Raw genomic sequence first — 15,318 nt, 5'->3', positions numbered from 1 at the left:
TACAGTGTAGATAATTAATATAGAGGATCATTGATCAAATTAGGATTATAATAATGGATAACTAATGATGTGTCTATATGGTGGAATATATAGAGCATTCTATATACTGAGAGTGCAATTCTAAGTTCTATGCGTGGATTCAACGAAGAATTAATAAGTTAGTGAATTTAGGTTATAAATTCTTGATCTGCTTATTGGAAGCTCGGTTATATAGACCCATGGTCCCCCCACTAGTTGAGATAATATTGCTTGTAAGACTCATATAATTGGTTTTGATTAATCAATTATAATTCTCAAATTAGACTATGTCTATTTGTGAATTTTTCACTAAGTAAGGGCGAAATTGTAAGAAAGAGTTTTAGGGGCATATTTGTTAATTATGATACTTTGTATGGTTCAATTAATAAATATGATAAATGACAATATTATTTAATAATTATTTATAGTTATTAAATAGTTAGAATTGGCATTTAAATGGTTGAATTTAAAAATTGGCGTTTTTGAGAAAATGAGATGCAGATATGATAAAACTGCAAAATTGCAAAAAGTGAGGCCCATATCCACATTGCCTTGGGCCGGCCACTTTTGTAGGGTTTTACATCTGATATTTTCATTATTTTAATGCCAAATAATTCAAACCTAACCCTAGTGGAATGCTATAAATATATAGTGAAGGCTTCAGGAAAATTACACTTTTCATTCAGAGAAAAATCTGAGCCTTCTCTCTCTAAATCCTAGCCGCCACTTCTCTCTCTCTCTCTTCTTCCTTGAAATTTCGAAATACTTAGTGCTTAGAGTAGTGCCCACACACAACAAGTGATACCTCAATCATAGTGAGGAAGATCGTGAAGAAAGACTTTCAGCAATAAGGAGTTTCAGCACTAAAGAATCAGAGAAAAAGATCCAGGTTCAGATCTTGATAATACTCTCCGACAGAAAGGATACAAGGGTTAGAGATCTGAACGGAAGGAGTCATATTATTCCGCTGCACCCAATGTAAGGTTTACTAAACTTTATATGTGTTTATTTCATCGTTTTAGAAGTTCATATTTAGGGTGTTAATCAACATACTTGTGAGTAGATCTAAGATCTTGGTGAAATAATTTCCAACAATAACCAGGTTGGACTCGGTAACTAGAACTGAGATGAACCATTCTAAGACCTTATTGTATTTAGATGTGTGAGCGAAACACGTAGGTCTATGTTACATAGACATAAATAGGCATGTGAGCGTAACATGCGGTTCTGTGTCATATAGACATATGAGAATGGCATTAGTATTTGTATAGCGTGATAATTATTTTTATCAATATTTTATACTGTCTTGTTGGGCTTGGCTCACGGGTGCTCTACTGTGCAGGGAAGGGTAAATCTGTTTCTGATCAGCCATGAGTATGGGAGCTAGACGGTGTATGTACATGTTCGCGCCACACTAGACCGAGCGGGTTGGGGTCTACCAGTGATGAATTTTGTAACTCTGTTTTGCCGCTTAGGTCGGCTAGTGGAAACGGACTTGTAATAGTATTTTGTAAAATAATTTTGGAATCTCAGTGCATGTAACTTTTGTTTGTAAAGTTAAAATTATTACAAGTTTATTTTTATTCCATTTGTGTTTAAAGTTTAATTTTCGTGCTAATTTTATTAGTAATCCCGTTCAGGGGATTAGGGTTTCTTAATTATCTTGGGTAACATGCCTAATAGTTAGGGCGTTACAATTTGGTATCAAAGCGCTAAGGTTTTTAAACTTCATGTAGACCGGCTGAACATGTACATTCATCGTCAGAGACAAGCTCGACTCATGGTGCAGAAAGTGTTGAGAGTAAATACTTTACTGCTTATGTGATCATTTATTTACCATTTTCCATTCTAAGTAGTATGCAAGCATCTAGAGTATTTATGTGTTATGTGATGCCATGTTTTACATGCTATATGATTAAGTGTTTATTTATATAGAGTAAATAGTTGAGTTAGGGTTCAAGGCAATAAGTGCATAAGTGTGGTATTGGTGCTTAACTCGCTGGGGTTGTTGATTACAGGAGTACTAGTGAATGGACCCTTCGCAATCATCTAGACCGCAGGGTGAGCAAGTAGAGCCTGGGGTTGACCAAACCAATCCACCGGCACCGCCTGCACCTGCGCAGAATCCGGGGGATAATGCGGGGGTTGGTAATGCTAATCCTCCTGCTGACTGGTAGCAGATGTTCCAAGAAATGCGAGGTATTATACTTCGTCAAGAAGAAGAGTTGCGTCGATTAAGGCAACTGGCACCGGCTGCCCCAGTTGAGCAAGTGTTACCACCAGCACCTGTGCCAGTGGTGGGTAACCAAGGGTTTATAATGCCGCATAGAGATTATGTGTTTGAACGGTTTGTGAAGTTGCAACCTCCAAATATTCTGGGAGGTAATGATATAATTAAGGCCGAGCAGTGGATGAGCACAATCACCTGTATCCTCGATAATATGGGGGTTACGGGAACAGAGAGAGTAAACTGTGCAACCTTCATGTTGCAAGATCATGCCCGCGTCTGGTGCAATATTGTGGGGGCAGACTCGAGACGTCAGTGTAATGACATGGGAGGAATTGAAGAGTCTGTTTGAGGAAAATTTTTATAACATCGCTATGAGGACTTCACACATGGATGACTTTGTGAAATAAACCCAGGGGAAAATGTCTTTGGCCGAATACAGCCTGGAGTATGATCGGCTGTCCAAGTTTGCTGGTGATCTGGTGCCCACAGATTTCACCAGGAAACAGAAATATGTGAGAGGACTGAATGCCACGATCAGTCGGGACTTGAAAATTACCACTAAACATGACACTTTTGTAATACTCTAATGCTAAGGCACGCTACAGTATTTTATTTTCAATTATATTGCTATCTTTGCTAATTAAAGAATTTTCTCAAAAAACGTGTCAAATTAAAACTCTTATAATAAATGTTAAACTTTATAGTTTACATAGTCATTTACAAATACTAAGATCCCGTTTCTATACTTTTATACAAAATGTACCAAGATACATAACCAGGTCGCACAATGACTACAAAATACTAAACCCCATATGTCCGAGACTGAACACTCCAGGTTGCACCGCCATGACATGTACAACCTCATCTTAGCCAGGCTCACTCTTGTTCAGCTTTTTCCTTTCCTTTACCTACACATGGAAGCAGAACTGTGAGTCGACATACTGAGTAAGAAAAGCATATAACATATCATATAATACCGACTTGTATCTAGGCGCCCATACACTTATTTATAAGGCTTAACAGATGAGTAAGAACGTTCCATACTAAGGTACAACCACTATACCACATACACTACGTACCTCACAGTACGAGTGTTGGTAGGGTTTGTTTCGTACCCTGAGTACCACTTAGTGATATACCACAGACACCCTGTACTTTCCTGTACTTGTGCTGGTATCACTGTAATGTACTCTTAAACAATATTCACTATACCAATGCACTCTGTACCATAACCACACAAGTGTTGGTAGTGCAACTAACAAATAAGCATGCATATACACTTAACATATATATACACTCAGATATTCATATTACATATTATACACAGTTCTTACCTTCTTTCTAGATTCAAGTGTGCTGACTGACTTGAACGGAAAGTCTTGTGCTAAATGGATGCCCTAATCACATAATGAAACCGGGTAAATCACGTGATCCAAACCCTAATCCAGGAAACCCAAACCCACAACTCTAGGTTCTGTTATACTCTCTAGGGATTACACTAAATCAGGAAACAATGGAAGACCCAACTAAGGCACTGAAACGAACGAGAATTGAGAAAATGGGACATTCGGGGAACCCTACAAAAACCGGCTAACCGGTTTTACAGGTACTTATAAAACTGGCTAGCCGGTTTATACTAGTTCACCCAAAAATCCCATATTTTGCTCAAAACTCCACCAAATGCAACCAAACCTTCCAAAGTCCCTAATTAGGGTATACATAATATATTCCAACCAATAATTCCCAGAAAAACCACTAAATCACAATATGCCATTAAAGACCTAAACTTGAGTTTCAAAGCTCAAGCTTGCTCACCATAGCTCAAAACTAACATCCAGAACCTAAAATCAACCTAAATAAAGCTCACAAATTGAATTAAACACAGAGCAAACCCTAATAGTCCTTAAAACCCAAAATTACAATTTTAAGTCAACACCAAAGCTTGGAAAAATAAGAACAATAGGTATAGGAGTTACCTCAACTTGATTTTCCCTTGAATTCCCTACTGAAAACACCAAAAATCAGCAACCAATTCCCCTGTTCTAGGCTGGTTCAAAGAGAGAGGAAAGGGAAGAGAGAGCTTTTCTTCAATTTGGTCTTTTCTTGATTTTTCTCTAATTGACTAAAGGATTTTCTAATTAATCCTTTGTCGAAAAAGGAAAGGGCAGGTGTCATCAACCTAGGTAGCCACCAAATCACACATTTGGTTAATTACTAAAATGCCCTTTTAACTTAAAACTTAGGCATTTTCAAAACTAGGGGTAAAATGGTCAAATTCCATAACCCCGCTTAACCCCGGTATTTTATTTTCTCCAATATACATCCCTTTAAGAAATAAGGTTCTAGACTTATCCATGTGATCAAACTAGCCATCCATCACATTTTTCATTGTCGTCGAGCAAAAATTACAAAAATTGCATAATTGACATATAAGTCAAATAATACCTCTAGAGTTTAATAAAATCTTTGGAATTGAGAAATTATAACTCTAATGCCCATTTCTAACAATAGGGCCACAGATAATTAAATTCATAAATAATTATAAAAAATCAGAAATTAGTGCTAATTGCCTTTACTAATCTGAATTACTAAAGCAGTCATTATAACTTTGTACAAGAAAGTGGTAGAGCTAGCCTTAATAGCTGAGGAGGGTGAGCAACATGTAACCAAAGAGCAGACTGCAAAGGGTGCCGTCATGACATTGAACCCTCCTGCTAGTGGTAATATCTGTAAGGGGACCGACAGTGGCAACCCTGATCACAAACAGAAGGCTGAAGCTTCCGGAGCATCAGGAGATAATAGAAAGTTTCAGGGAAACAGAGGTGGCTGTCAGAGCTGCAGATCTTCATTTCGATCTTATCCTGAGTGTCCTAAATGCAAGAAGCACCATCAGGGTGAGTTTCGGGCCAAGGCATGTTTCTAGTGTGGCATGGTGAGTCACTTCATCAGAGATTGTCCTCAGGCCAAGAAAGAGGAACCTAAGAAGAAGACTAAACAGAACCTGGGACAACTTTTTTACCATGACTCAGGCTAACGCTGATGCTAGTCCGTCAGTGGTGACATGTTAGTTGTCTATAAATGGCTATTCCAATACTGTATTGTTTGACTCGGGAGCTACTCACTCCTATGTGTCGAGTAAAGTAATTAAAAGTTTTCATAAACCATGTGATATTTATGCTTCAGGGTTTGGTACCCTGCTACCTTCGAGAGACCTTATAGTATCCACTAGGTGGATTCGGTCCTTGTCCTTTTGGATTGACGGTTGTGAATTAACCGCCAATCTAATAGAGTTACAACTATCTAATTTTGATATAATCCTGGGAATGGATTTTCTGTCAAAGTATGGGAAACAATCGACTTCAAGCGGAAGATGGTGTTTGAGCCCGATAGTGCTGACCCATCGGTGTTCGTGGGTAAAGTTCAAGGGACACGCATACCAAGAATAACACTTTTGAAAGCTAAGGACCTGATGAGCAGAGGTTGTTTGGGATTCATAGTCACTGTAGTGGATACCAGCCAACCTGTGACATCTGGACCTGAGAATACAAGATTGGTGTGCGAGTTCCTTGACGTCTTTCTAGAAGATTTACTGGGATTGCCACCTACTCGAGAGATTAAATTTGTTATTGAGTTGGTTTCGGGAGCGGACCCACTATCAAAAGCAACGTATCGGATGGCTCTAGCGAAATTGAAAGAATTAAAGGTACAACTATAGGAGTTACTGAATCTGGGATTCATTAGACCGAGCTACTCACCTTGGGGTGCTTCAGTATTGTTTGTGAAAAACAAAGATGGGTCTCTGTGAATATGTATTGATTATCGGGAGTTGAACAAGCTTACCATCAAGAACAAGTATCTTTACCTCAAATTGACAATCTGTTGATCAACTAAAGGGGAAGACGGTCTTCTCCAAGATTGATCTTCGCTCAAGCTATCATTAGTTGAGAATTCGAGAGGAAGATATCCCAAAAACTGTTGGAAATTATTTTACCAGGATCTTAGATCTACTCACAAGTATGTTTATTAACATCCTAAATAAGAACTTTCTAAAACGATAAATTAAACACATATAAAGTTTAAGAAACCTTACATTGGGTGCAACGGAATATAATGACTCCTTCCGTTCAGATATCTAGCCCTTGATTCCTTTCTGTAGCAGAGCATTATCAATATCTGAACCTGGATCTCTTTCTCTGAATCTTTGATGCTGAAACTCCTTCTTGCTGAAAGTCTTTCTTCACGATCTTCCTCACTATGATTGAGGTATCACTTGATGTGTGTGGGCACTACTCTAATCACTAAGGATTTCGAAATTCAAAGGAAGAAGAAATAAGAAGTGGCAGCTAAAGATAGGGAGAGAGAAGGCTCAGTTTTTCTGAATCAGAAGAAGTGTTTTTCCTGAAGCCTTCACTATCTATTTATAGCATTCCACTAGGGTTAGATTTGAATTATATGACATTAAAATAATGAAAAAATCAATTTAAAACACACACAATAGGTGGCCGGCCTTGCCTTAGTGGATTGGGCCTTGGGTTTTGCAAATTTGCAATTTTAACACCTTTTGTATCTGATTTTCTCAAAAATGCCAATTTCCTAATTCAATCATTTAAATGCCAATTCTAACTATTTAATAACTATAAATAATTATTAAATAATATTGTCATTTATCATATTTATTAATTGAACCATAGAAAGTATCATAATTAACAAATATGCCCCTATATACTCTTTCTTTACAATTTCGCCCTTACTTAGTGAAAAATTCACAAATAGACATAGTCTAATTTGAGAATTATAATTGATTAATCAAAATCAATTACATGAGTCTTACAAGCAATATTATCTCAACTAGTGGGGGGACCATGGGTCTATATAACCGAGCTTCCAATAAGTAGATCAAGAATTTAGCACTAAAATTCACTGACTTATTAATTCTTCGTTGAATTCACGCATAGAACTTAGAATTGCACTCTCAGTATATAGAATGCTCTATATGTTCCACCATATAGACACATCATTAGTTATCCATTGTTATAATCCTAATTTGATCAATGATCCTCTATATGAATGATCTACACTGTAAAGGGATTAAATTACCGTTACACCCTACAATGTATTTATTCCTTAAAACACTTGACCCCGTATAAATGATATTTCAGCTTATGTGAAATGAGTACTCCACCATTTATGTTCGTTTGGTCAAGCTCGAAGGAGATCATCCTTTGCTTACTATTCGCCAGATAGAAGCTATAGATTCCATGTTTATGCTAGCGCTTCCACTCAATTGCACTACCGTGTTCCCAAAATGTACCTATCACCCTGACCTAAAAGTAGGCTTAACTAACAAATCAAAGAACACGAATAGCCTTTCAAGATTGAGCCTAATCATAACAGGATTAAGAACATTTGATCTAGGATCAACTAGACGATATTGACTTGAATAGATTTTACGGTAAGTTTAATTAAATCTAAGTCAAAGTTCAATATCAGTCCCTTCCGATGCATACTCCATGCATCCAACCTGAGCTTTACTTTAACCAATGTTCTGGAAAGAACATAGTATTTCTCCAAATACAAGTAAACTCTTGTTGTAGATTATCATATCAGTAAAACCCTGTGTCTGATAAATCTAGGAAACTTTATTCACATAGTCATGTTTACTTTCCAATGTGTTGACGGCACAATAAACAGGATCAAGTATGTGAAAAGGGTTTCAGATGAATTTATACATTATGTACATATAATCATGAAATAAATCATGTGAACCATGCAACATTAAATGTTATTTCTGATCTATATTAATGAGTAAATTTGATTATATTGAAATGAGTTTTATTTAGGGCATAAAACCCAACAAACTCCCACTTGCACTAATATAAAACAAAAAGTGCGTTTCAAATAATCTCAACACCTTGATATACAAATCAAGTGTAGTAGTAGTAAACTCCTCGTAATAGGATCTGAAAGGTTGAATTAACCACAACCTTTTCTCCACCATTACTCTTCCTTAATCACAAAATCATTGATAATGTGAAATTCCTCTCTATATGTCTACTCTCTTGGGATACTGGATTCTATATCTTTGGCAACTACTTTTGGTTAATCAGGAAATTAACACTAGTAGTTTAAGGCAATTTGGAATGATGCCAAAAATGTATAGAACTTTCCTTAGACTGAATAAGTACCTTTCCTACAACTTTAACATTCAGTCTTTCTCTGGTAGACCTAGAGACTTCAGATAGGTTTTTACACTTCTCCAAAATCACTATTCCACCCCCAGAGTAACCACCATCTTATTAGAAAGATTTACTAGCACAAAGGCAAATTTCGAAATCTGATATGGTGTAGTCTAAGAGTTTTAAACACACTCTTATAGACTAACATATAGTTCCTCTTCTTAATCTTAGGATTTACTTGATTGTCTTCCAATGTTCTTCTCCTGGATTAATCTGATACCTACTCATTACTCCCACTCAACAGCATGTGTCTGGTCTAAGGCATACAAAAGCATATTTAAGACCTCTCACTGTTGATATAAGAAATTCTTTCATGGCTTTATCTTTTCTGGAATAGTTGAGACTTTTCCTTAGATAAATAAAATGGTACCAGTTCATATTTGGTTACCCGAAGCTCATGTAGAGGCACCTACGGCAGGATCCGTCATCTTGGCAGGAATTCCATCAAAATTGGGAACCCACGGGTTTTTAAGATTTTCAATACCCATGTTTCCCGAAGCGACACTTTGTTTCACTCCTTTCATTCTATGCCTAGAAGTCGAGAAGCTTCTATAGATTTCCATTAGAAAGAAAATGCTTCAGTATCTTAATAAAGTAAGTTGCTTGCATTAGAGTAAGTAATTACCAGGTATACCACAAGCCATAGGTTTAGATAAACTCAACCCTACAATACTAGGAACAGGAAGTTTGTTAAGTCCATAGAATAGACTTATTAACTAAAATTTCCTTTTATGTCCTTGTAATAGAAAACTTTAGGTTATTCCATGTGAATGGATTAAACCATAGTTCTATTGGCTTTCTTCTTAGTTTCTTATCTTGACAATCCATTACTTGTTTAAACTCACAATGGATTTTAATCACTAGTGTCTCCTAAGTCATAAGAAGGTGAGTTCCTAGAAACTCTCCCACTACGACAAGGCACCGTGAATTATGTCTAAGAAAACTAAATGGTATTGATCTCTTCGGTTGTGACAAGACAACAGAGGTAGTGGGATCATCATATGTTATATAAGATGATAGAACACTTTTGGAATCAAGAATTAAATATCTCCTTTATTTGCTACTTGTTTTCAGACTTAGTCATTTTCTTAGAAAAGTAGTATTTGTTTGAACAAACACTTTCTTATCTATTAACAATGGGATGGTCCACCCCTAATCACTTAGAATAGCTAACAAACCATGGTTAACAGTTCTAGCTTTTCTTAAGATTTTGATTAGGTCATCCATGAATCTAGTAATGATTTACATTAAGTATACAACCATTACATCATTCTGAAATTGTATTACCATAGAAGGATTTATGCAACGACTAGTAACTAATCATCAATATGCAACTCAAAATTTCTGGGGAGGTAAGTTTGGATATAATTCAAAAATCAATTTAATGATCTTTGAACTGCATATCTACTAACTATTTCTCCACCCCTATCAGTTCGCAAGATCTTTAACCACTTACCTTAATGGTTTTAACCATTGCTAGAAATTAATGAAATTTTTCAAACATTTCAAATTTCTTTGCTAAAAGGTATAATCTAGAGTTATCGTTTTAAGAATACAACGAAAAACTCATATCCACCCCTGAATGTACATCCATCTGCGAATGAGATGAACTACTTTAAGTGGATATAGGCATATTAAGTCTTTGCAGAGATTGATCTTGTCAAATCCACTATGAACAAGATACAAATGCCATAGATTAAAAAAAATGTGGTAGTGTCTTTTGATGACTTAGGTTTAGTTACATCAAAGAGTTCTTAGAATACTGCAAGTGTACCTGGTCACAGAATACCTAACTCATATTCCATACAGTTTTAATCCATTAATAGAAGATGGATATTAAACACTTGAGAAAGTGTAACTGTATTGTATTCTGGAATTAGAAATATAAGAAAATTTCTGTTTGGATTCTAAATTTAAAGTGAAAGACTTAAATTCAACCAAATATAATGAGTAATTCTTTCTTGGACCACCACTACTATTTAATTTTAAGTCAGATTTGCCCATACAAGTAGGAGATTTCTAAGATTGAGGATTTATATCAATTGGGAATAGAATTTCGGGATTATAATCATATGCGTCATTTAATTTCTTAAGAGAAAATATAGAATGACATGAAATGATTTATAGACCATTCATCCAATGATATATTATTGAGCTAATTCGAAATGAATAAGCTAAGAGGAATTAGGATAATTTCGTTTAAAATAAGAATCCAACGATGCTTCGATTAGCGAAAGACAAAGTAATCTTATTTATGTAATCTTCTTGTTTCATATTGTAAAAATACTAGTCTAAGGTGTCATCAATTGATGAACAGCTAGATATTGCATATACAATATTTATCTTTCGAGATCTTACACTATTATGTATGTCTAATGGTGAAAATCCATTAGGGATTTATCTCATTAGAAAAACAAACATGTTAGACCAACAATGAAGATTCGAAATTAAACTACAACTTAATAACAGAAAATAACATGGTTCAATATAAATTCATACACAATTCAGAAATTATAAACATATAGCAAGTAAGAATGACTAGTGAAAATACTAAAACATACAATCCTAAATAATTTCCAAGGTTTTCAACAAACTGATACAGTGTCCCGGTAGGCGAGAGTCAAAGCATCATTTATTGAATAGAGTTGTCAGCTCATCTAAAATAGAAACCATTCTAGCAACCTTTTATTCGATCAAAATAAGAATCCAACGTTGTCCCGGTAGGAGAGAGTCAAGGTTATTCTCATTTTATGAGCTTCCACTATTGTTTCATGTTTTATGAGTTTATCTCTAAGTAGTCACCGTAGGGGAGAGTCTAAATAGAGACGAAAACTCACAAAACACTTATCAAATGAAATCTTACGGTGTTAAATGCGTTCAACGAATAACCATCCATAGGGGGACGAAGTCTAGCGTCTCGAGGTTATATTGAAAATATTTAACTTTTGTAAGACCAACAATGGAGATCGAATATCTTAATAATAATCAAGCTCATTATTCAAAGTGAGTTGTATTTTCTTTGATTCTCTTTATTTAATTTATTTATTTTAAATATATATTTATTTAAAATTTCCAATTTAGAATGAAAAATTCTAAATACAAATTTTAATTTAATATTTATAAATTTTACTTAGATGGATATGAAAATAACATGTATTTCTTCCATCTTAGTAATAATTTCCAATAAATATTTAGAAAAATATTCAATTTAAGTTGTTACAAAATTAATTTAAATTAATTTACAACTCAAATTTAATTTTCTATAAATATATATTGCATTTCGAAAAATTAAAGTATTTAAGAATACAATTTTCGAAAATGCATGTTAAAATAAAAAATTAATCCTGGAAAAATTATTCTAATTTAATGTTGGCCCAAAATTAATTAATAAAACTAATTTACAACAAAAAATATAATTTTCCTATTTAATTAAATATATAAGAAAAATTTCAAATATTTAAGTATGATGATGAAAATCAACTTAAATATTAATTTTCTATTTAATTAGATACACTAGAAAAATACTTCAAGCAAAAATATCATCTATCTAGATTTTCCTTTGACTAATTAATTCAATTTCTAATAATATACTTTAATTCAATTTATTTTAAATTAATCAATAAATGAAAAAATCATTGATTTAAGTTGATCCAAGAATTAATTAAAATAAATAATTAATTTACAACTTAATCTATTTTTCAAGATAAAATTCGAAATTCTAGCATTTAAGATATGCAATTTCGAAAATTGATTAATAAAATAAAGAAAAAAAATATATTTTGAAAATTATTTAAATTTAGTTGAAAAAATAAATTTCAACTAAAAATAATTTTCTATTTAATTAAATGTCATGAAAAAGAAATATTTAAGTATGATGATAAAAATCAACTTAGATATTTAATTTTCAAATTAATTAAATGTATTAAATTCAAGAAATAAATAATTAAGTGTAGAGAAGGCTTAATTATTAATCTCTAGTTTAATACTAGGAAAAATATACTTAAAATAAATTGTACCAAAATTAATTAATAAATAATTAATTTCACAACGTATAATATTTACTATTTAATATTAGAAATAATAAGTAGTCTAGAAATAACTATCTAGAAAATATCTTATTTGACTAAGTATCTTTTCCACAAAATTTTAAAAAATATCTAATTTAAGTTGTATTAGAAAAAATCTAGAACTTAAATATTTTCAAATTTAAATTTAATTAAATATCAAAAATTAAGTTGTAACCACTTAATTTGAATATATTCCATTTTAAGTTAATATTTGAAAAGATATTAACTTAAAAAATATCTAAAGAATCTTAATAACCAATGCCTAAAATTCCTCAACTTAATTTTGAAATTTGAAATTCAAAAGATATTCAGATTTAAGTTGGTTAGTTGTAGATAACTAAATATCAACTTAAATAAGAATATTTAATGAAAAATTTAAATTAAGTTCCAGAAAGAATCTAGATGGTTATTGTTGCTCCTAAAATCGCCCAATATACGTGGACCAGTCAGGAAGGGACACGTGGATCAAATTACTTGAGAGAGAACTGCTAAGTCCTTGTATGACACCAGGAAGCGTTATTCAAATGGGTCCCGGAAGATGCACCCGGAGTACAAGGTACTCCCGGAAGCGAACATAGCTCAAAGGCACTCCGGGATGTGTCAGGTCCCTCCCGAGACATCAAGTCGCATTTAATGCTGCATGGGAGGAAGCGTGTTGGGACTGTACACGCAATAAAGTCTGACGGCACATCCCCCAAACAGCAGCGCTACAGTAATGATCATTTAAGTCTAGCGACGGCTACTCTGCGAAGAGTCACGTCAATCATGAGACAAAAAGGACATTCTCCATAAAAACCCTACAACACCTAGGGATTTGACCATGCATCACCCATGGTATATTCATCGGAAATGCCCAACTTTATGGATACTTACAGACACATGTGTAAGTACAATTCTAGGGATTGCCCCTCTAAAACACTATAAATACCCCCTCAAAGCTCATTTAATGGGGTCGGAGAATCTTGGCTGCTTAAGAGCAAACAGAGAAAAAATCACCAAGAACATTCTTTGTATGAAAGAAAGAAACATTCTCCCAAGTGTAAGATCTGTATTAAAGACATCCATAAATATCAGTGGCTCGTGGACTAAGGCTCATTAACGCCCCAACCACGTAAAAAGTCTTCATCTCGCTTTCTTACAGCTCATTATCATATTCGTATTTTATTAGTTGCCGAAAACCTCGGTCAACATTTTGGTGCTTTCATTGAGAGCTGAGGAAAGCTGCTTCGCAACAAGCATTTAACTTCACAGTAATGGTGGAGACAAGAGCTACACGTCATCCTCGCCCTCTAGAAGACGCTCAAGATCCCAACGAAGAGGATGTAGCCTCAAGGGCAGCAGAGGAGTCCGAGGAAGAAGTTCCAGATGAAAACCATGAGGAACACCTCGACGAATACGCTTACGATGATGGAAGCTACCAAGAGCTGGTGCTCCTCAGACAAAAAGCCATCGATCACGAAGCTGAGATCGAAGCTCAGAAAGTGCAAAATCAAAAGATGCACGAGGTGATGCTAGCCATGCAAAAAGCCATGGAGGCCGCTGGCATTCACGTGCATCCCAAGGCAATGGCCGCTGGACTCGATGGGGAGCCAGCTACGTCGTCGCCCAATTCCCAGCAGCAAAGGCCCAGGGAACCTAGCCCTATAAGGCACCCTGCTGAGGAAAACCAAACGAAAAACCCTACTTCTGCCCCTGGTCGGAAGAAAAAGGTGCAGGATCCGCGCAAGGTCCGCTCAGATTTCCCTAAAGGGAAAGGTCCGCAGAGGGGCAAGCCCCGAAGAGGGAGTCTTGGCCCTCAGGATCGAGGGGACCGAAAGAGCGTTTCCGTGCACCAGGAACCGGGGGGTAGAGGAAGAGGAGGACAGAGATGTCCACCCGTTGACTTGAGAAATCAAATCAATGGGAATCAAGGTGACCTCCGGGATCACCTTGATCAAAAAAGATACAGACCCGAAGTCTCCTCGGGTACTGTAAACGAAGGGATTATGGCAGAGCTTGCCAGCCTTCGAAAAGATATTGCCCGAGTCTCCCGGAGGCAGAAGGGAGATGACTCCGACTCGGACAGTGAGGACCGGGAGCCCTGCGCCAAGCATATCCTGGAGGCGGAGCTCCCTAAAAACTTCAAAATGCCCGAAATGGCGGCATATACTGGGAACTCCGACCCCAGTGATCACCTGTCACGATTCAACCGAGTCATGACAGTCATGCGGGTCAGCAATGACGCCAAGTGCCTATGCTTCCCCTTCACTCTGAGCGGTTCGGCGGAGGAGTGGTTCAAGAAACTAGAACCAGGATCGGTGGGATGTTGGAACAAACTCCAAACCAACTTCCGGAGGCAATTTGTCGCCGCCAGGAAGGTCAATTTGGAAGTTAGTGCCTTGACTAACATCAAGCAACTACCCACCGAGACTCTAAAAAATTACATCAAGAGGTTCCGAGAGGAAGCCTCGAAGACCAAGAAGGTTGACGACGGACAACAGCTTGCGCTTCTCCAAGCAGGAATCCGTACTGGGACTCCCTTCTGGAACGAATTACAGCAAGAAGGCGCTGCTAGCCTTCAGGACTTCCAGAAGCGAGTCCAAAAATATATTAACCTCGAAGAAGCCCAGATCGTGGCTTACGGAGGCTACTATCCCACCGGGATAGCAGGATACATGCCAGGAGTATCGCCCTCGGGTACTGCCCCGACCGCGACCCCTCCGGTTAGTGGCATACGGCGCCACTCCCGGGTACAACCAAGGGCAAGCTCTGCCCCCGGCATCTTCCC

The sequence above is a fragment of the Cannabis sativa genome, chromosome 9, assembly GCF_029168945.1.
Source record: "Cannabis sativa cultivar Pink pepper isolate KNU-18-1 chromosome 9, ASM2916894v1, whole genome shotgun sequence".
NCBI lineage: Eukaryota > Viridiplantae > Streptophyta > Magnoliopsida > Rosales > Cannabaceae > Cannabis > Cannabis sativa.
Note: the sequence above shows the minus strand (reverse complement) of the source record.